A 21,173-nucleotide genomic window follows, 5' to 3' on the forward strand; every position below is an offset into this window, starting at 1 on the left:
AGGGTCTTCAAAGGGAGACTAGTGGCTGGATGAGGTGTCAGTGTCTGAAATATCAAGAAGAAACATTTTCAAGCTTTGAGGCAGCCAAAGGTAAGCAATGGGATGAAGATAAGGCAGAGACTCCAAGGGCTAAAATCACATAAACTGGATTGAAAGCCTTTCCAGCATATTGGAGTCTGAAGGGATAGGAGGCAAAGCTTCTTCATTAACTTCCCCGCTGCTCGGTTGTGCACATATACACAAAGGGCAGTCTGAAATTCCCCAGTACACTGAGCTTCAGCTGGGAATGTTTCATGGGCTCTCCCACTGGAAATAAAAATCTAAATAAAGGGAAAATCCCTCTTAGGTGCTGTGGAGATGATGCCTGCTCCAAAGGTGCTGAATGGAAAGGAAAACCTTTTGCTGAGCACCTGTAGCTCCCCGCAGTTTTGACTGCCCTGCATAGCACTCACAATTTCATTTCTAATTAAAAGCCATGAGCTAGACTCTGAACCAGACAGTGTCAATCACTGTAACTCCCTTTTTCCTTTATCTCTGGTGGTGCTGGAAGGGAAGATCCCTGTGCTGCCTGCACAAGTCCCAGGTGTCCCAGGCACAAGGACGAGGTGCACCTGGCTGCAAACACAACTACCAAGAGCTATGCTGGGCTGTGGAGTGACAAAATTGGGCCAATGAGCTCCCAAGTTCAATCCTCCTTCTCACAGAGACTCCCTGCCAGGTCAAGGCATTGGACCTTGGAATGGGATTGTAACTACAGTTGGCCAAAAATTTACTGCAGACATTGGTTCTGTTCAATGAAATACCTGCAGGAAACATCTACTGATTCACTCACGGGGTTAAAAATAAATTGAAGTGTTTTGGTGCTTTTTTGGAATGCAGTGAGAATCCTCCAGATCAGCCTTTCACATGAATGTTGTTTAGTTTTCTTTTTCTTTTTATTTTTTTCTTTTCTTCTTCCAAAAGACTTTTGGTCTTTCATTCACTGGGTTATTTTACAACCCTCTGGCTGTCAGTTCCTCCCCCACAACCTCTACTAATTTTCTTCTTTTTGTAAGCCCTCTTGTCTTCCAGAAAGGATGTAGTTTTAAAATAGAACAGAATTCTATTGTAGCAATTTACATTTTAGACATTATGATGAGTGAATAAGCTGAAGCAAATTTGCTCTAACTTCTCCCTACCTGGGTTGGCTCTGCAGTGCTAACAATTATTCAGAGAATTCAGCCTTTTATAATCTCTCAGACACACTCTGGTCCAGCCCTCCACCTTGAGTAAATACATGGTGTGAGTAAAGGACTTTGGATTCACCTAATAAGCCAATGGATGTCACTGTTGCTCTACACAAACCAAAATGGGAAAGCAAAGAAAGATAATTAGTCCAAAATAAAGTTACAGGAGAGAGCTCTCTGACCTGGTCTGTGTTGGTTACATTGGGCAATTCCTTCAGGGGCTTCCTAAGTGCATGGCCAAGGTATCTCATTGTAACTACAGAGATAAGGCCAGGCTAACAGCTGAGTGTAAAAAAGGAGGGCTTCAGGAAGGTTCCTGCTGTTTAACCCCTTCAGTTGCAGCCTCCCCTGAAACCTCAGCATTTGTTGATGGGTTTCCTGGGAAGGACTCGCCCTTCTGCAGCAGGATGCTCCAGGCTGGGACAAAGTAGGTCACCAAGAGGCTCTTCAGCCATGGCCAGAGCTGCAGCTGCTGCATTTCTAGGTCAGTGCTCACTCCTGCTTTAATGGGTTGATAAAGGTTTAAGAAACAAGTGGAGGCTTTGGTTGCATTCCTGTGTGCCAGGCAGCAGATCAACGTTTCATGAGAGCTGCTGCCACTTGAGAATCACTGTTGCAATGAGGGGTGGTTTACACTGAATTACTGACTGAGTTCAGGGAAACCAGGAGAGAAAAGCAGGGTCACCATAGCACAGAAACTATGGTGCAAAAGTAGAGATAAAAGTTTTGAATGCTGTGAGGGAAAATGAGGAAAAATACGTCAAAAGTATGGGAAGTTTCTGATCCTGGTCCAGTACTGTGAAACTTTCCTCAGTCAGAACTCTCTCATGTACATGGACTCTGCCTTTGTGACAAGAGCTCAAGGCAACTGGAATTTGTTTCCTGAAAGGAAGAATATTATTTGATCAATTGGGAAAGAAAATGCCTGGGGGTAGTCCAAATGTAATATATATGGATCTAAAATACCCTTAGGATAAGTGTAGTTATTCCCAAGTGGTAGTAAGAAGAAAAACTCCATTTCTTGCACATGCTGTTTAACAAGTAGGAACTATGCAAACCAATAAAGGCAAAAAAGGAACCTCAAATGTCAATCATTTAGCACTGGGAGCTCCAGAGAACCACTGGACCACACCACTCCTACCAAGTGATGAACTCAGTCTGAGACATCTCAGTCAAGATGCTGATGAAAGAAATTCATTTGTTATCCTATGAGCTCCCTTAGGAAGATCTCCAAGCCCTGTCTCAGAACAGGCTGAGCTCATTGAAGGCTCTCCCAAGACCCACAAGCCTGTGAGTTGCCTAATTGTGCCACCCAGGAAGGAGCCTCTGGTAAAGGTTGTGTCAGGCACAGCTGTAGTTACTGTTTGTGCCTGCTCTGAGGATGTGGGGCTGCTCCACACAACCACGACTCTCTGCTCTGCCCTGTCATTAGTCCTCAAAGGGACACCTCACCAACGCCTTCCTGCAACGAGAGCTGCACCTACCAGATGTGTAAAGGCACACTTAAACTAACCTTGATTTTTTAAACTTTCAAAACCTGCAGACTAAATGTTTAGGTGCCTGAATTCCCTTTTACAGCTGGATAAAGTTTTGCTTCTCCTGTAGGAATAAAGTAATCACCTGCAAGTCAATTGGTCTCAAAACCTTTCTGCCATTTCCATGTTTTCCAGAAGTTTTGCAATAGCACTTTTGGAACTGGCCATTTCCCACTGGTGGCAGAGGGAAAAGCCCAGGGAGTTGCTCCACATCATAACTCTGATGCTGTGATACCATGATGTTGCTCACCCTGTGCTGACGTCAATTAAACTCTTGTTAGCTTCCATCACTAAAACAAATTCTGGTTTATTTACACTGGAAGAGGCCAAGTCGAGGAATTTGCACTTAACACTTATCGAGTAAATAGCAAAGGAGAAACACTTGACTCTCCAAGTGGTAGAGAATGATATAACCTGGAGCTAGGTAAAACAGGTAAAAACTAAAATCTTGGACATATAAATAAAAATGCCTCAATATAAGCATGTCTAAACTGCACTTCATGATAATTTCCTTGGGATTGTCATGGATAGTAAGTACTTTTGAAAAGCCAAGCCGGGCATATCTTAATTCACAAATATTTGGTCTGCAAGGAAGGTAATCACTTGAACAGTGATATTTTCAGGAACTGCACAGTAATTCAAGACTACGTGACAACAGAGCTCTCAAAGAGGCATCATTGAATGGCTGAAAACAAGCCCGTGCCCTCAATCTGCTCTAAAGGAGAGAGGCCACACTGCCAAAACCCTGGAGCAGTTTGCACTAAGTATGGTGCCAGTGACAGGCACGGTGCCCTGGCAGAAAAGGAAGGTGTCCTGTAATTTTCATAAAGTCAAGATTAAATTATAAGATACTCTGTTGCTATAAAACAAGGCTGCTCCACACCTGGTATCATTAGGCCCTAACTCCTGTTGGGTGAAAATCCTCAGTGCCACCACAGTTACTTAGGCATCCATGCAAAGGCAAAGGAGTTGTTTTCTAGATTTGGATCAAAAGGACTGAAAACTCAGTGTTAGGTCTGGAGAACAGATCTCTCTGCAGTCTTTTGTACTTCAGCTAACTCCTGGATCTCCCCCTCACCCCTGGGGGGGAGCAGAAAAGGAGAAAACAGCATGTACTGGATAGGGATGGTGACCAAGCACACAAACTGAGCAAAGGCAGGACTTGTCAGAGTGACACACCTGTGATTAACCTCCCAGGTGATATGATGCTGTTCTGATCAGCCTGTCATCATCTACACATCAGAAAGACGGATTCTCACAATCTGAAGCCCACGCAGAGCACAACACAAAGCAGCCCAGCAGAGCAGCCAGACAGCAGCATGCCCAGGCTGGGGCAGGCTAAATGCCATCTCCTGTGCCCAGCTGGATGTGTCAGCACAACAGATCCAGCTATGCCCACCACAGAGGTTCATGTCTAAAAGAACAAGCAAACGCCACCAGAGAGAATGAGAAGTGACAGCAAAGTGCAGGGTCCCAGCTCACCGAGTCACCGAGCATCCCACCTCTCACCAAAGCAGGGAGACCAAACAAGCAGCAGCGAATTGCTCTTCACTGTCACCAACAGGTGAGGACGCAAAAGGCCCCGGTGCCCGGGTGGGGTGTGCGGTGCCACACCGACGCCCCCGATCCCGCGGAGCCGGGTACGCACCGTGGGGACGAGCTCCAGAGGACCAGGATCTTCTTCAGGGCGTGCAGGTGCGGCTGCATGGGGAGCGCTGCCGGGAGCCCGCTCCCAGCCGCCAGCTGGGCCGGACAAGGTGAGGCAGCGCATGGGGAGCCAACACAGGGGCAGGAAGGGAAGGAGCCAGCGCCGCTCACCCTTTTAACAGGCGGGCAGGATTAATGACAGAGCTGCGCTCGCCAGCAGCCAGCCAGCCATGGCTTTGCAGTAATTGCCCTTGCTGCAGGCACCGAGCTGACGAGACAAGAGCACAGCAGGGCCAGGTGACTAAACCGGGGCAGGAACAGCAGAAGGGGATGCAGGAGGGAGAAGATGACTTGTTGTTACCCCTGAGAAAAGCACTGCCATTGCTCTGAAGCTAAGGCAGGACCCTGTGTTTTACTGATCCTGAGTTGTCCAAGCTCAAACGCATCAGCGCTGCCCCAAAGGCTTGTACAAAGGAGTGATGGCTTAGCCCAGCCTCATCTGACACTTTTTTTCCAGAGCCTGTAACGATCTTAGAACTGTAAAAGCTCCTATTCCAGTGTCACAGTGGAGCCACAGCTCCTTGGGAAATGATAATAAAAAGAAGCCAAGGCAATGCCAGTGGTTCTCCCTTCATTCCTAGTTTCGATCAGTTCCCGGTGTGATCTCCAACACCCATGAAGAGAGCTCAGAAACAAATTTTATTGCCAGTTTCCCAACCACACCTAGGGGTGCTCTCAGCCCAGCCCTTGCGTCAGGACCGTGGTTGGGTAACATGCCTGATCTCTCCTGGCTCAGACACTGCCTCTTCAGACACTGCCTTTCCTCCTCCAGCAATAAGAACCAGTCCTGGGAAAGTCCTGTGCTTCCTGCTATGGAGTGATACTGCAGGGCTGACTGGGGAAAAGCTGGTGTCACATGTATCCCTCTCCTCCTCCTCTGCTTCTGCTTCTCCTCTGCCCCAGGGGGAAAGAGATGAAAAAGGAGCAGTAGGATGAAATTAATAAGGAAACGCCAGAATAAATGAGAGAAACCACAAAGAAACAGGGAGAAAGGCAGACAAGGGAATCCTTAGAGAAAAGGTCACCTAACAGAATCACACAGGATAACCTTCCTGGGCATATTTGGTGCCATCCTATCAAATTAACCACTAATTGTCTCATAGAAGATACATTAAAACATGTATTAAGAGGATTTCATACCTTATTATATTCTGAAAGATAATGCCTCACTTAGGCATATCTTGTGCCCATCCACATTAAGTTAAATAAAGGCACTTCCGATCCTGGAGGAAGCAGGAATTACTTGACCTGTCACATGGATAGTGAAGCTGAAGCACTGCTAAATTTATAGATAAGGATCTTTCAAAAGAGTTTCCAAAGCAGTTTGCAGCCTCCACTGACTTCAAAGAGTCCGTGTCTCAGCCATTCACACAGTTTTGGAAAAGCAGGAAAAAAGATAAGGATCCCTTTTGATGAAAAGCTCGTGAGTCAGGGTTGAGATGGGAAACAGGGTTAAGCAAAATGAAGGCACATCACAGGCTCAGCTCCACTGCCCTGGTCCAGTGTGTTTGCTAAATTTATGGCTATTTTCCCATCCCCGTGGAAGGAGGCTGTGTCTCCTCACAGTATCAGTTACAGGAGATCAGGGCACCTCCAGCTTCGCTAACCATGTGCTGAAATCCAGCATGCTTTCTTTACAGGGTACACATGCAGCAGGACAGTGCCCCCTCTTTGATCTTCAGCCTGCCCCCTCTGAGATCACTTTGGATGTCAAACTCCTCCACGTGTCCCAGAGAACACGTCGCCATAAAACAGGAGGACCAGAAACAAGGAAATAATACAAATAATCCCACTCCCAAACCAATATATTCACTCCACATCTCTAATTACAGACAGCCAGCACAGATCTATAAGCCTCGTGCTGGAGACAGGAATGCTTTTAATTACACATGGTTCCTAGACTGCCAGGTAGCCAGCTGCTCTCTCAAATTAGCCTAGTATAGTTTTCCCTCTTCCCCGGATACATCTCCAAAGCTGCTAATGCTGAAAGCAGCTACAGCCTGAATTAAAGATCCCCGTGGATGCCAACCAGGACCTCGTTAATACTTCACAAGATGCTTCCAACCAGGACCTCGTTAATACTTCACAAGATGCTTTGCTGGATGGCCTCTCCGTATTGCTAAAGAAAAATTAACATCCTTATAATACAACTTCTCACTCAGTCAACATACATGCAAAGTAGTTTACTCAGATGAAAACCCCTTTATGTTGTATTTTCCCTTCATGTTGTGAAAGGGCACAAAGGTTCCCATCTAACATTCCACCTCCTTCCACCAGCAGCAGTAAAATTCCCATTCTTTGAAGGCAATATGATTTCTGAAAAGAGGGCAACTTGGCATTCATCACTTCCAAGACACAACCCAAGGAAGCACTTGTACTTAGCTTAGCCTGAAATGCATGCCCAGGGGTCTTGCTTAAAGCAGGCCTGGGATTCCTTATGCAAGTATTCATCCATAACAGGTGTTGAATTAAAACCCTGTCTGTTAATTTGGCACAGTATTAGCTATGACCTCTCTGTTTCCTCGTGGCAGAGATGCTGCAGAATGACCTTCAGCCATGCTGGCACGAGTTGCCAGTGTGCTGGGAAGGTTCAGGAAAGGCCAAGTCAATGTGTATGATGGGTGTCTGGCTGCTAAATGATCCTGTTCCTAAGATTTCATCCTTTTAAGAGGAAATGAAATTTCAAGCCAAAAAGTAAATGCTTTGTTTTGGTGATTATCTTCATGAAGAAAGCCAGTGCCACCCAACCTCTGCCATGGATCTGGGAATTGACAGCACAGCATTCCTGTGCAAGGCTGCTCAGTTACCAGGTTTGGTCAGGCAACACCCCTCGGGACGGAAATGGTGTTGGCTTTTTTATTATATTTATATTATTTATTTATACAATATTTTTAAAAATTATATTTATAACCTGGACATGTGACTGAATATTGCCAAAGTTCAAACTTGAAGCTTTTTAATTTCTGCCAGAAGTCATTTTCTGGTCATATGAGCTGGGCTGGGAGCAGAGATGCAACATGTCATCACCAGGAGAAATGTAGTAAAAACTAAATAAATTGACTGAGACTATTTGGAGTGGCCTTGGTCTCTCTTTGGAAAGGCCAGACACTCAAGGTTTTATTATGCCCTGCATTTACTGTATCAAGGGAAACAATCATTTCCCATGTACTCGAGAGTAAATGAGAACAGAATCAGACTCCACAGTAATTGAGAACTGGTAGTGAACTCGCTCTGTAAGTCTCTCTAAGCCCCAAGCCACCCATCATGCAGACAGTATTAATTTTAAGGAGATAAATAATGCAGAGCAAAGAAAAAAATAATCCCACAGTCAACCCACAACATTCCAGAGCTATTTACTGTGTGGGGCTTTTTGTCATTTTATAGTTTTTTTTAACAGTTTTAAACACTGTCCTCTTGATTCATGAGTTTGGTCTCCAGTGAATAACAGGAGGTTTTTACAAGACCAGAAAACACTCTGCTATTATATTATTTTAACCCCAGCTGTAGCACTGGTGATCTGTGACAGTTTGATAGCTGCTGTATATAAAGAGCTGGGGCTTGAATTTTTTTTTCCTTTCCCCCCCCTTTTTTTTCCCTTTTGGTGAGAGCTGGGCCCAAGCCATGGCAGACAATCTTGTAACGTGCTGATTTGTTCTGCTGGCGTCTCTCACCCTCAGCTTGTCACATGTACTTTTCAGCATGCACTAAAAAACTAATCACAACAATCCTGCAGCCTGAAAGGTGCAGCCAGTGACTTTCTGACACTTGTCAGGAATTGCCATCACTGGGAATTCTCATGCCCCACCACCCACCCTGACTAACCTTCATAACAAAACAGGGCTCAATGCCTTCAGAAATTATTCCAGTCAGAGCAAATGTTGGTCGTGTTTTATCACCCGGGAAACTCAGAAACTTTCCAAGAATGAAGTTATGGGAGCAGGACAGGCCAGGGAGCTCTGATGGACTGTCTGCCATAGACAAGGAGGCCTCAGTGTCAAAGCAGCATGTCCAAGGGCAGGGAGAGTGGGGAGGAAAGCGCCCTGAGAACCTGTAGAACACTGCTCACAAACAGGTGGCTGAATGCTAAAGAAAGACACACAGAGAGAACAAGCAGCAAGACACAGGCATGAATGGAATATATTTTACAGCCTGGCATGAGGAATTTAAGGAATTAAGACAGTTCTTTTTTGTTTCCCAGCTTAGCAGAAATATTCAGATTTTAATTATCATTCGTCTTGCTGATGGAACATAAATCCCCAAGAATCCCCTTCTGGGGCACTCTGCAGTCTTTGACTTACCTGACACCCAGAAAGAATTTGATTTTGTGCCTGACATCACTGTCAGCAAAGAAGAGAAACCAGTGTTAAGAGGTTTTAGCCTCCTTTGTTGATCTTGGCTTACACAGTTTGAGGACTTCAGGCAGATTGGCATTAAACAAGAAAGTCCAATGTGCTTTTGCCCTAAATTCCAGGGTACTACTCTGTGACAGGACTGCTGGCAGTGACCCCTCTCCCGTCCTCCAGCACATGGTCTCTGGCCCTATATCCAAGGCCTTGATCCTGCAAGGCTGTGTCTGCTGTCCCCACACCAGCACTGGGGTAATCCAGAGCATTTCAGTCCAACTACTCACACTCTTAAAGCTGATTGTGACCTGAAAAGCTTTGCTGGATCAAACCAGAATATTTGGCATTGGGCAATTTGGGAAGCACTTCTTTTGGTGAATCATATTCTATGAGCCCTTTTGCTTGAGCAGCCCAACAAACATCTCCAGTAAGAGATAAATGCAGTGAAACCACGAGGGCAGAAATTGCCAGATTTTGAGATGGGTCAAAGCTAGACTGAAGCGTAAATCATCAATTTTTGGTTTGCCTTTGGCTACATCAATACTTGTGAGTAAAGGAAATCTCCCGACCTCCAGGCCTGGAGCAGCTCACTGAACTGCAGGGGACTCACCACAGGATGGTGCAGGTCTCAGCCCAAGGTGAGCATTGACATCTTCAAAACTCTGTAGCTCAGGTTTCAAGGGAAATCTCCCTCTAATTCACTTTTGTTTCTGTTAGAGTCCAAAAGGATTTAAAGATAATGTCAGGTGAAAGATCTGCAGGGAGTTAAAGCCCTACTGACAGCCTGACTTCAATCCCCAGAGGTGCAGGATATGTTTGGGTCTTTGCTCTGGAGCTCTGGCTATTCCAGCCACATCCCTGGAGCTATATTCCACTCCATTTGCTCAGGCTGTTTCCTCTACTGATGTCATAGGAATGTGACTGAGAATAAATCCATCAGCTAGAGAGAAACTTCTCTTTACATCTCTAAGGCTTGATGGAGTTTAAGCGCAGGATTTAAAGCAGCTCACTCTGTTGTTCATGTGCCCCCTGGCACTCCACACTGAACGAAAGAGCCAGGTTTTATACCATAAACAAAGCAGGTTGCTAAACAATTGAGCTGACAAACTGATTGGAAAGATTGTGCTTCCAGTCTGGCAAAGAGGCAAGCTGGTCCTTTGACCTCAGGAACAAATCCTGCCCCTTCTTTTAGGGCACGGGTGTCCCCACTGCCCTCTTGTCTTGTGCTTGTGTCAGGCGATAAAGGCAGGTGATCAGAACTGTTAAGAGATCAGCCCCTGATCAGGAATCCTGCTTGGCCTAACCCTGAAACATACAGGCTAGCAGTCAAGTCATGGCATTTTGTTGTTTTTTTTTTAATGCTGGGATGAAATGTGGGGACAGTTCCCAAGGATCCTCTTTCCAGTCTCTACCCCATTCCTCACTCTTACTCTAGAAGAAGGAACTAGCAAAATGTTGGGTATCTGCCTAAAGGAGAAGAACCAGGGGCAGAGCTCAGGAACTGGGAAGAGCAGCACAGCTGTGCATCATCACAGTGAAATCTTCCTAAAAACAACCAGTGTCTTCCTTTCCTGAAAAACTGTTGCAAACTTTACTCATTCCTGCCTTACAGAAGCATCACCACACACCAGTTCCCTTCAGCACAAACTGTGATTGCCAGCAAGCAATCCCAGCAGCAGCTATTACACTGCACTCTTCATTTCCTGGAGGGAAGCTGGAATGGCAGTGACACTGTAAAATAAAAGTCTTCTCAACAAGCAAATTTGATCTGTAGTGAATCCAGCTTGGAACCCTAGCCCCTAAGAGCAAAGGTTGGTAAGGAACCTGAAATGTGACAGCATGAACTCCAAGCTGACAGATTTAAGCCAGTCATTTTCATTAAAAAGATAAGATCCTTCAGAATTCTTAGGCAGCTTATGGTAACTAGGAACCCTTATTCATTCTTTTAAAAAGCCATTTGTTACAAACTCTCATTCACCTCCCCACACAGAGGGGTGAGTCAGATTAAAGATGTCTGCTTGTTAAGCTCTGCGACAGAAAATACGTTAATGACTTTGAAATTAAGGCAAGGCCCTCTTACATATCCTTTAACTATGAAAAAAACAACACTCAGCTTTTATGCCTTTTCTTTAGGCAAAGTGAAGCACAACTCTGGTTGTGCTGGAGGTGAGGGGCAGAGCTGGGAGTGCAATGGGATCTCCCATGTCTGGACTACTGCAGAGGAAGGCTGCAAGGGTCAGTGACACCACCTCTGACCAGCACAGAACTGGAGCTACTGGTGTTTGTCATCCACCAGCACACTTTGCAAAACGTCAGTCTTCAGAACTGGTCTCACACGAAATGCCACTAAAAAAATAAATGTTCACAGGCAATACACTCTGTCAGCAGTAAGCAGTGACTTGCTGAATCAGCCCTGAAGATTCCTGTAATGCCCTCCAGGCTGATGCTGACTGCCTGATGCCATACCTGGAGATTCCTGCTGCCTGAGGGCCTGGCTCGGATTTTGCTCTGTTTTTATGGCAGCAAGCACTGCTGGCTCCTAACCCACCTGTTTGTATAAGATACAACCACATAGATAACAATGAGCAATAATTCTAAGCCAGAGTCCTGATCCCTGCATCCAGCACACCTCTCTGCAGGGCATTGCTTGCTTACTTGTAAAATGTTTGGTCTTAACCCCCTCACTCCAGCACTGCAGGACTAGACTTGATCCAAAGCACCCACTGGACAGGAACCAGCTCACAAAGTCGACCAAGCCCTTTGTAAAAAAAGGATTTAGGACATTGAGAAGGAGTTGCTCCAGCCTGCCACCTGCTAAAACCAAAATGTGGGCTTGGTCATTAGCACCAAGTACAGCTGAGACTGCCAGACCAGTGTCCATTATCTGACTGCCTGTCCCTCAGAGGCTCTGACAAAACTGGGACAAGGAACAAAGCACCTTTCACCCCAGAGCATGTGGTGGGTCACAAGGTCATAAGACACAGCTCAAATTAACATTTTGTCTGCTGCGAAGAGGTTCAGGGCCCTGGAAAATAGTGCTCTGCTCATCTCCCAGATCAGTGCCGGGAAGAATAAACAGGAGTGTGGGCAGCACTCAGCAGGCAGCTCAGGCCTGCAGCTTTACTCACTCGAGCAACCCTTATTGTCTGATTAGTCCCACCACAGCCATGAGGGAGGGGGTGTCCATGTAATCCTGCAGGAGGAGGAGAAGAGCCCTTAGCCACAGAAACTGTGCTGAGACATGCATGGGGGCACTTTACCAGCCACTTCTCCTATTGGGACTTTGCTGCACTTCCCAGTCCATCCCTTTACTTTTCCTTTCTTTTCCTCTAGTGTTTGATCTTGTCAGTGAGGCAAAAGCCCTTGGAAAGTTTTCCTGAGGGCTCACACATCTCAGGCTGGATGTACTTTGTAACAATGTTGTTATAGAATCATTTAGGTTGGAAAAGAGCTCCAAGATCATCAAGTCCAATCTTCGCCTGATCACCCCCTTGTCAAGTAATCCACAGCATATCCATTGCCGGGTGTCACATCCAGTTGCTTCTTGAACACTTCAGGGATGGTGACCCATCCCTGGGTGGCCCATATCAATGCCTGACAATCCTTTCAGTGAAGAAATTCTTCCTGATGCCCAGGCTCTGGCTGTTCAGCTCTCTTTAAGCTGCACCACCAGACACATGGTCAGTCCAGCACTTCCTGCTGCCCTCCCAAACAGCACCGGGAGAGGAAGAGGCTCTTGCTTCTCTACTTCCATCAACAGACCTGTCTGAGCTGCAACTTACTTTCTGTGACTTGCTGGCCTTGTGCATGTAAATTACACAATGAACAAAATACCCCAAGAGACAAATGGGCGGTTTGCAGAGCAAAACCTGACTTCACACTGCTCCTCACTGGTTTTGTCCCAGCACAGCTCCCTTTTGGTTTACTCAAAGCAATGTGCCCACACTCACCCACACCCATTCCCACACACCAGGAGCTGTAAAAGAGCTTCCAGCCCCTTGGCTTATGATTTATCTTCAACTGCAAAGAAAGATATAAACGAAGGCACAAAGCTGAGTTTCTCTGGGTTCTTCTTTGCAGCAGAATTGCTTTATGGTACCTCCTTTATGGTTCTTTATAATGTGTTCTTTATTCCTGGGGAACCCTGTGAGCACTGCACTCAGAAGTGCTGCAGAATCCTCAGAACAGCAAAACGCTGGAATTAAAAGTGATTTCCAGCAGAGTTCTCAAGTTAAGCAGCAAAACTTTCAGCCAAGGGCCTATTGGGATGACAGGAGCAGACCAGTGTCCTTCGTATTCTCACACTTAGGGAGAGCTACAGGCATGTGGGGTCTCCATTATCCATACTTTCAGAGGCACTGGAATTATGAGCCACATTTGTAGTGCTCATAGTGGCAGCCCCATGGCAAAGAGAGAATGACCACTCAGTCACTGAGGCAGAGGTGAAGCAGGACGATGAAGGAATACTCTGGGCCTGTGAGCAGAGCCCCATCTTCCAAGCCTTGGATGGGAGGGAGAATGATGAAGAATCTGTTCCTCTTTTTAGCTACCAAAGGCTCATTCTTGGGTGACTGCAGCTGAGGAAAGTAATATTTTCTTTTCTAAGAAGCAGTTCTCACCATCTACTTAGCAGGAAAATGTGAGCTGTGGTTACAGCAACCAGAAGTACAAAGACATTCCTCTGAAAATTAGAGAGAAAGACCTTATATTTTTCTTTTAATTGCCTTTTCATACCTTCAGTGGTGCAGTGTATTTTGCAAAGTGCACCACACATGGCAATTAAGCCTCACAACATCCCTCCCCTTAGGAAGGGCTGTCACACGGACTGCTTGGACAGAAAGATGGAAATAAACAGCAGTAAACATCTTGCCTCTCATCCCACAGTGAACATGTGGCACAGGCAGAAATGAAACCCAGGCATCCTGGCCCTCTAATAGTTGCACACCAATAATCAGGCTTTACAAATGTAACTACAGGCCTTTAGTTTAATGCTGTCTATGAGGAAAGAAGTACAGTACTGATTTTTTAACAGCAGATATTAATTATCCTCTCCTTAATCTTCCATGGGGATTAAACAGTGAGGAATAATACTAGCTGCCTTACCTCCAAATTTAAATGTTGAGTGCTGACAGTTTGTATTTTTCTTTGCCCCTAAACATTTCCCTGAAGGGTTGTTGTGTCTCTGCAGAACACGAGGTACTCCCACGTACTAACACTGTACACACAGGGCTTATTGAAGGGCTCCATTTCAGACACACCAAAATGCCTCTTGTCCTCCACGGTGCAGAACTGGACTGGGAAAAGATGACAGCTTGGCTCTGGATAGATGGATCAGAATAGAAGCTTTCCCTCAGCCACTCAGGCTAGGCTTAACCATCACATCCTGCTATAAAAGGCAGCATAGACGTTAAAACAGTCCAGGGAATTCTACCCTTTCTGCACAGACATGACCACCTCCCCTGCCTGATAAACTGGCACCCCATGTCAGCTTCTGCTTATGTCTAATAAATACCCAGGGCTGAAGTCGCTGGGATTTATTTCTGGAGGAGTGAGGTCACTCAGTGCCATGATTCCAGGCCTGGAGCAACATCACTTGCTCATGTCCTTAATGACATCATGAAGCTTGTGCCTTTAAAAGACTTCTTAAGAGCAGCAGGAAAAAGAAATGCCTGAGAGGTTTAAAAAACTCTTGTCTGAAGGTTTAATATGTTGATTTATGGGTCTGGGTCTCTCCCACTGTGGCTCTAAGTAAATGTTCAGTTAGGATTTTGTGAAGGGCTGGTGATTGTTCCCTGCTTTGTCAGCTTTACTGAATGGAGCCACTGCTGTTCCCCTTCCAGAAACAAGGCCTCTCTGACAAGAATAACTTGCAAAACAAGAGCAGTTCAAATTCCAATAACACTAATTCATCTTTAAGCCCCAACTCCTTTTCATGACATCATTTTAAAAAGTCTATGCCAGACAAGGAAGGCAGAGCTAAAAAACATGGAATAAAAGCACTTGGATCCTGAATGAAACACAAATGTGCTATATTCACACTTGGTCAGGGAAAAGATCACTTTTTACCTGGCAAATGTCCAGGAAGAACAAGGCAGGGGGGTTTCTCAGGTGATGAACATAAGGCCCTTCTGAGGATTCAGCATGTGGAAGTGGCAAAATAACTTGTGCTCTCTACGAGTTCACAGCTCTATTTCCACAGTGTGGTTACAAGTGACCTGTGAATAAAAATTTTCCAGCCCTCAGCTGGGCACAATGTATGGCAGGCATATCCTGAGATGGGACACTCACAGTAAACCAAAGAACAAGTGGCCCCTGAGCATTATCCAGTTAAAGGGAGGGCTGGGAAGTCTCCCAGCTGAGCCTGTGTGGATTTTGCTCAAGATGTCCTAGGACTAAAGCTGTTTTTTGAAATGTCACAGGCAACCTCAAGCGTCCTGGAATTTACCAGCATCATCCAAGAGGCATTTAGATGTGTAAATAAAGTAGCTGTGCACTTAGTCCTGGCTCCCAGCATGTAAGCCCTGTGTAGGAACAAACGTTTTCAGCTCTGATAAGGACGTGAGCTGGTTACACAAAGGTCAGTGGCCCCACAGACTCATGCTATGAACCACAGGAACTTGACATGGTTTAAGGGCACTGCTCAGTTTTACTACTGTATAACCCAAGCCTAAAGCAATCCAAATCTACCATAATACAAGGAGGTTTGGTTTGGATACACTGGGTACATGCATGGGTCTTTGGAGGACACCTCATGTTGACTTTTAAGAACTCCTGCTCGGAATGTGTCACGTTCATGTGTCAGCTCATTATGTTGAGATGACCAGGCCAAGATGTGGCCTCTAAAACCCAGACATGAAATTAAGCAAGTGCTCCTCTATGAATGCCTGAAGAAGCTGCATATCCTAACCAATTCAGGAAAACCACAGCTGAAGCAATGCCAACAGAGCATTTGAAATACAAAGAGATAAATAACCTGAAGGACAAGTGACCACAGGTAAAAGAGGTGTGAAAAAGGCATGGGAAAAGGTACAAAGCAAGCTGGAAAGCTGTTGCTAACCTTTCCAAAGAGAAATTACTTTAACTAAATTAATTTTAAAAACCCCACATCTTTTTCTCTGATGCCCAAATATCCAAGAACAAAAAATGACACTTGGGCTTTCCTGGCTGCACTTGAAAGGCCCCATCACACAACTCTCCTCGAAGTGCTCCAGGGGAACTGGAAAAACAGCAAAGAAATGGCAACATGAAATCAAAAGCTGAGAATTATTCACACTAAATTGTCTCCCTGCAGTTGTCACTCCCAACCTCCTGCTCCAGCAAAGCCGAGTCAAAAACTGCCCTGGAAACAAACCCCTCCTTTTGTTCTCTAAAGACTAGAAGTCTTTTTATATTGAAATGAAAATCTGTCAAACTAATTATGTGAATATGTAATGGTCTCATTTTGTACTCATTAGAGAACATGGTAATGGCCATAAATTCCTCTGACAGAGCGTGTATGTGTGAACACGAATGTCTGGTAATGTCTCATAACCTTCAGGCTGGACCACGGCTTTTGTCTCTGGGTTAGACCTCACCAGACAAACAAAAGCCCCAGTACAGCTTAAATTAGATGCAAAGTGCTGTGTTACAGCAATATGATAAGCATGATTCTTGTGCACACAAACAGCCCAGGAGAGCACAGGGATGGTTCCCACCGTGGCAGAGACGTGCCCCCCGTGTCGGTGGGTGACATCGGGCATTGTCCAGGGCCATGTACAATTTTCTGCTTTGGGATAAATGGGCGGTACAGCTGTTACCGTGGAGTGCTCTGAATGTCCCCTCAGGAGAACTTCAATGGGATCTGGCATTCTTGGCATTTTTTGGTGCTTTTGGTATCCACAGATAAAGAGAAGAAATAAATATGGACAAGCAGCACCAAAATAAATGTGTATGTATTGTATCTCATTTACAATTCGCGTTCTTCTTTCACTCATTTCTGTTTATCCTCACATATTGAGGATGGATAACTTTTGAAATAAAATTGGGTTGGCATTAAAATGGATTCCAGTCGGAATTAAGCAGATGCAAGGGAAAAGATCAGCATCAAAGACCATTCAATGCACCATGTTGGAGCTGAAGCAGAAAATATTGAAGAACACTGATGATTCTGGAGATGTGTTGCAGTGCAGGAACAGCAACAACAGCAGCAACATTTTATAGGAAGAAGTGGGCTCCTGGGCAGGATGAGCCAGAAGACACAGACTGTCTCAGCAGACTCAAGCCTGCAGTCCTGGCTTTGTTTTAAAATGTTATTTTGAATAGTGCAAAGAACAAAACTTGTGATAAGAAGTGAAGAGAAAGAATGAGATTGAACCTTAAGAGCCCTCAGTTACCTACAAGCCTTCCTTTGCTGATCTCACTGTCCAAAATCAAAACAACCAACTTGGCTTCTTTCCCTTCCAGCTGGGAGATTGTGGGAGCATCCGTGCCTGGATCAGGATCTTACTCTGCATTACAACAGCTTTCAAATAGAGAATACAGCAAAGATACAATGTGATGCTGAGGTTCAGTTACATTGAGCCAGAGTTTGTGACTGCTCAGTGCAGCTCAGAACATCCCTCCACAGCTGGCTCTTGCTCTTTGCTTTTTCCAGCCAAAAAAACAACAGCCTTGTGCCTGTAGTTCAGGCTGGCATCTCACAGCCCCCTGTTCCCAGCAGCTTTGTAAGTGTTCCTGGGGAGGGAGAAGAGGCTGAAGAGGAAGGGAGCATTGCAGAACCTGTAAGAATACCCATACTGGCTCAGTGAAGAACTAAACATGACTAAAGACAGCAAGTGCTTGATTTTAATTGCTGTTTTCACCACCCCACTCCCCATGGTATTTTGGGGGTCATTTACTGGGAAGGACAGCTGCAAAGAGCATGTCTATGACTGGGTAAGTTCCTGATTAAAGCCCAAATCTCTGGTTGCAGCAGCACTGCCGTTTTCCCTGAATGAGATCAAAAGTAAGAGATAAAACATATGAAGAGGTGAAAGGCTAATGGCTCCTGAAAATAGTTCGGTGGTGATAGGACTGAGATTATTTCTTCGAACAACATTTCTCTCATTAAAAGCAGGTAGGTATCAGATTTTAATGACTTGTTTTTTCCCATCTGGGTAGGGCCAGAAAGACTTTACTCCCCTGTTCTCCACAGCCGTCTTTCAGAAGAAATGCTTTACCTGCCTTCTTATCATGGTTAAATGATACCTGTGCTTGAAAGCAGGATTTCTATCCTTCCCTACAACCTTAGGCAAATATACCTGGTTCTCAGAGAGCTGACAGGAAGGCAAATCCCCTACTGCAAACTGACAGCTGTCAAGTGATAATAAATACCTGTAATAGGGAGAGTTTTATCCCTCCTCCCTGTACATATCAGCTTTCACTGAAATTGTACCCTGCTCCCTGTGATCAAGCCACTGTAGCTGTGTGCCCAGCTTCAAACACAGCCCTGAGCACTGGGGGAAAAACTACTGAGCTTCCTCCCCTCTCCTCTCCATGACATCTCTTTGCAAAGGGCATGAAGCTTCCAGTTCTGTGATTCTCTCTTGTCCCTGGGGATTTCTCTGCAGATTTTGGTATTTATTGCATGCTGTTAGGCAGAGAAATAAAATACTAGAAGAATAGTGAAGAAACAAATATACTGTTTGGGAAAGTTAAATACCCCTAACTTCTGAATGTCTCACGTCAAAGCTCTTAAAATGCTCATGTAAATTTACAACCTACAAGCACTCATCTTAAGGGAATTAAAACACTTAAAAACAATCCTCTTTGCTGAGTCACAGTGAGAGGTTGAGCAATTTGCAGGAATGAGGCCTCAGTTGCTTGACAGCAGGAAAAAAAGTTTAAGGTGTGGAGAGAGGAGAAATCTGCATTTCAGAAGGGAATTTCCAGGGGAAAGGAAGGAGTAAAACCATCCAGACAGACTGACAGAATAAAGGCTCTTTCAGCACTTAACCCTTTCCCATGGCACGCTACCTCACACTGGTGAAGAGGAGACAGAGCTCCTATGTGGCAAAATCTTCCCTGGAATAAAAGCTGGCATCTCTCAGTACCACCAGTGATGCTAAACTACCTGTAACCTCAGAGAATCTGGTCCCATCACTTCACGATGCAGCAAAACCCTTGGGCCACAACAGAAGAGCTGCTGAGCCAGAAGAAAATGATGGGCACAACAAATCAGTAAAATGGGATTATTTACATCAGTTATAACGTTGATATTTGTAATAATAAGGCAGAAGTGATCTCTCTTTCATTGACGACAATCAAGTGGCTGCACATCCACTGGAGACTTCACTGACCTCATGGCAAATACAGGTTCACACTTGATTTGAATAGAACAAGATTTCGGCAAATAACAATAAATTACACACATGGGCTCATGTCCCAGCACAGAAAGGAAAATGCCTCCCCAAACCAAACACAAGCTGAGCTCTAAAAGGTCCTTTCTCCTTCAGCACGCATCACTCTGGAGCAGGAATCCCAGCCCACTTCCTGCTTATTCATGAGTGGGGAGCGGGGAAGACAGCCGGGAAGAATTTCTTTACAAAAAACAAACAACAACAACAACAACAACAACAACAACAACAACAACAAAGCAGCCCCATTCCTGAGCCGCTGTTGCTATGGGCCCGCGGGGCTCACAACAGATGGCAGGAGAGCCATCCCTGCGCCCGGCTCTGAAGCTGTCCACTCAAGCATGCCATTCGCATTCCCCGCATTCCGCCGGGACGTGGCCCTGGCGCGGGGCGGCGGGTCCGGGTCCCCTCCCCGGGACACCGCGCCGCCCTCTCCTCTCCTCTCCCTCTCCTCTCCCTCTCCTCTCCACTCCTCTCCTCGAGGTGCCGGGATGTGAGGAGCAGCGGGACGACAAATCTTGCCGGGATACAGGATTTCGGTACTTTCTCGTCTGAGAGTTTCACTGACTGGGAGAATGTGGTTTGTTAACCGGAGGCTCGGTCCTGGGCATTGTCTGTTTCTGCGTCCTTGTAGTGGTGTGATTGGGAGTGAGAAAACAGCACCGAAGGGCCCGATCCAGATAGTGGTGCTGGGCTGTGCATCCTCCTGCTCCCTAGCTGGAGGAGGGAGAAGCCTTCAGGATAAGGGCTTGAGGTGGGGAAGGCTGGACCAAAACAGAGACATCCTCTTTGCTGCAAAGACATCCTCGCATCCTAAACACTTGAGGGGAACACAGTCAGAGCCAAGGCCACGGCCAAAAAGGATTCACTATCCAACAGGTGTTACAAAAGCTGAAAAGAGTGAGAGAAAGTGAGCAGAGAGAAACCAATGTAAAGATGGACTAAGAGAAGTGGCAGGTGGGGAAAAGCATGATTTAAGCAGCAGAGATGTCCAGGTGTATAGAAAAGAGACACCAAATGCAGCAACCAAAGACTTCAGGTACGGGATTCTGCCTTGCTGCTCCATCTAGGCTGGTGTAGGGCGAGATTACCTGCAAGATCTCCAAAGTATCCAAAACTTAGTGGAGGGTTGAACCTCCCCACTACCGGGGAGTTCATGGTCCCAGACTTCCTCTTTTGTGCCCTGCAAATCCTGCCTGGGAACCAAAGCATGCTTCTGACTCCCAGCAAAGCTCTCCCAGCTCCCAGGGTACAGCCGGGCTAAGGAAAATCCACCCTCACTCCCGTTGGACACTTAATGGTAGCGTTCTGGTCTCCTACACCCAAACAACAGCCGGGCCGGCTCTGCAGTGAGGAATTTGAATGTGATTGGCCTGTCGCTTGCTGATCACACAGAACGGAGCTCTTCGGGGCTAATTTGCATTTGGCTGCTGGAGTCACCGGGTTTTCCTTTTTCTGGGAGGGTGTACCAGCAAGGATGATGGAGACAAAGGGGCAGATGCAGTGGGCTGGCCGTGTGCAGCTGGCCATCGCTTTGTGCTGAGCTGTAGGGCTGCTCCGAGGCAGCCTGGGAAATGTGCTCCCTGCTCCCAGGCAGGCTCAGCCCAAATCCAGCGTCACTCTCCTTCAGGAATGGGACTCTCCTGGCCCTCCTAAATGCTGTCCTCCCAAAGCACAGCGGGGATAATGTTATTTCCTAGTTTCTTTTATTTCCAGCACAGACATGGAACGAGCCTTAAGTTGGAGGAAAGAATCCGACTTTTGCTAAAAGTCATTTGGGTGGTTGCATGTGCAGTCTTTTCTGTGCAGGCATGCAGGAAATTTTCCCTCCCTCTCACACACACAATGGTTTAGATTTGGTATTTACAAGCTTAAGCTAGAAATAAAGGAGGAATATAGTTTCCAGGTGGCTCTTTCTTTCTTTAATCTTTCCTATGTTTCTCCCTCCCTGTCTTTTCTATCAGTCTTTAATCAAATTCCTGCTGTTAC

The sequence above is a fragment of the Zosterops lateralis genome (assembly GCF_965231275.1).
Source record: "Zosterops lateralis genome assembly, chromosome: 5".
In the NCBI taxonomy this organism is placed as follows: Eukaryota; Metazoa; Chordata; class Aves; order Passeriformes; family Zosteropidae; genus Zosterops; species Zosterops lateralis.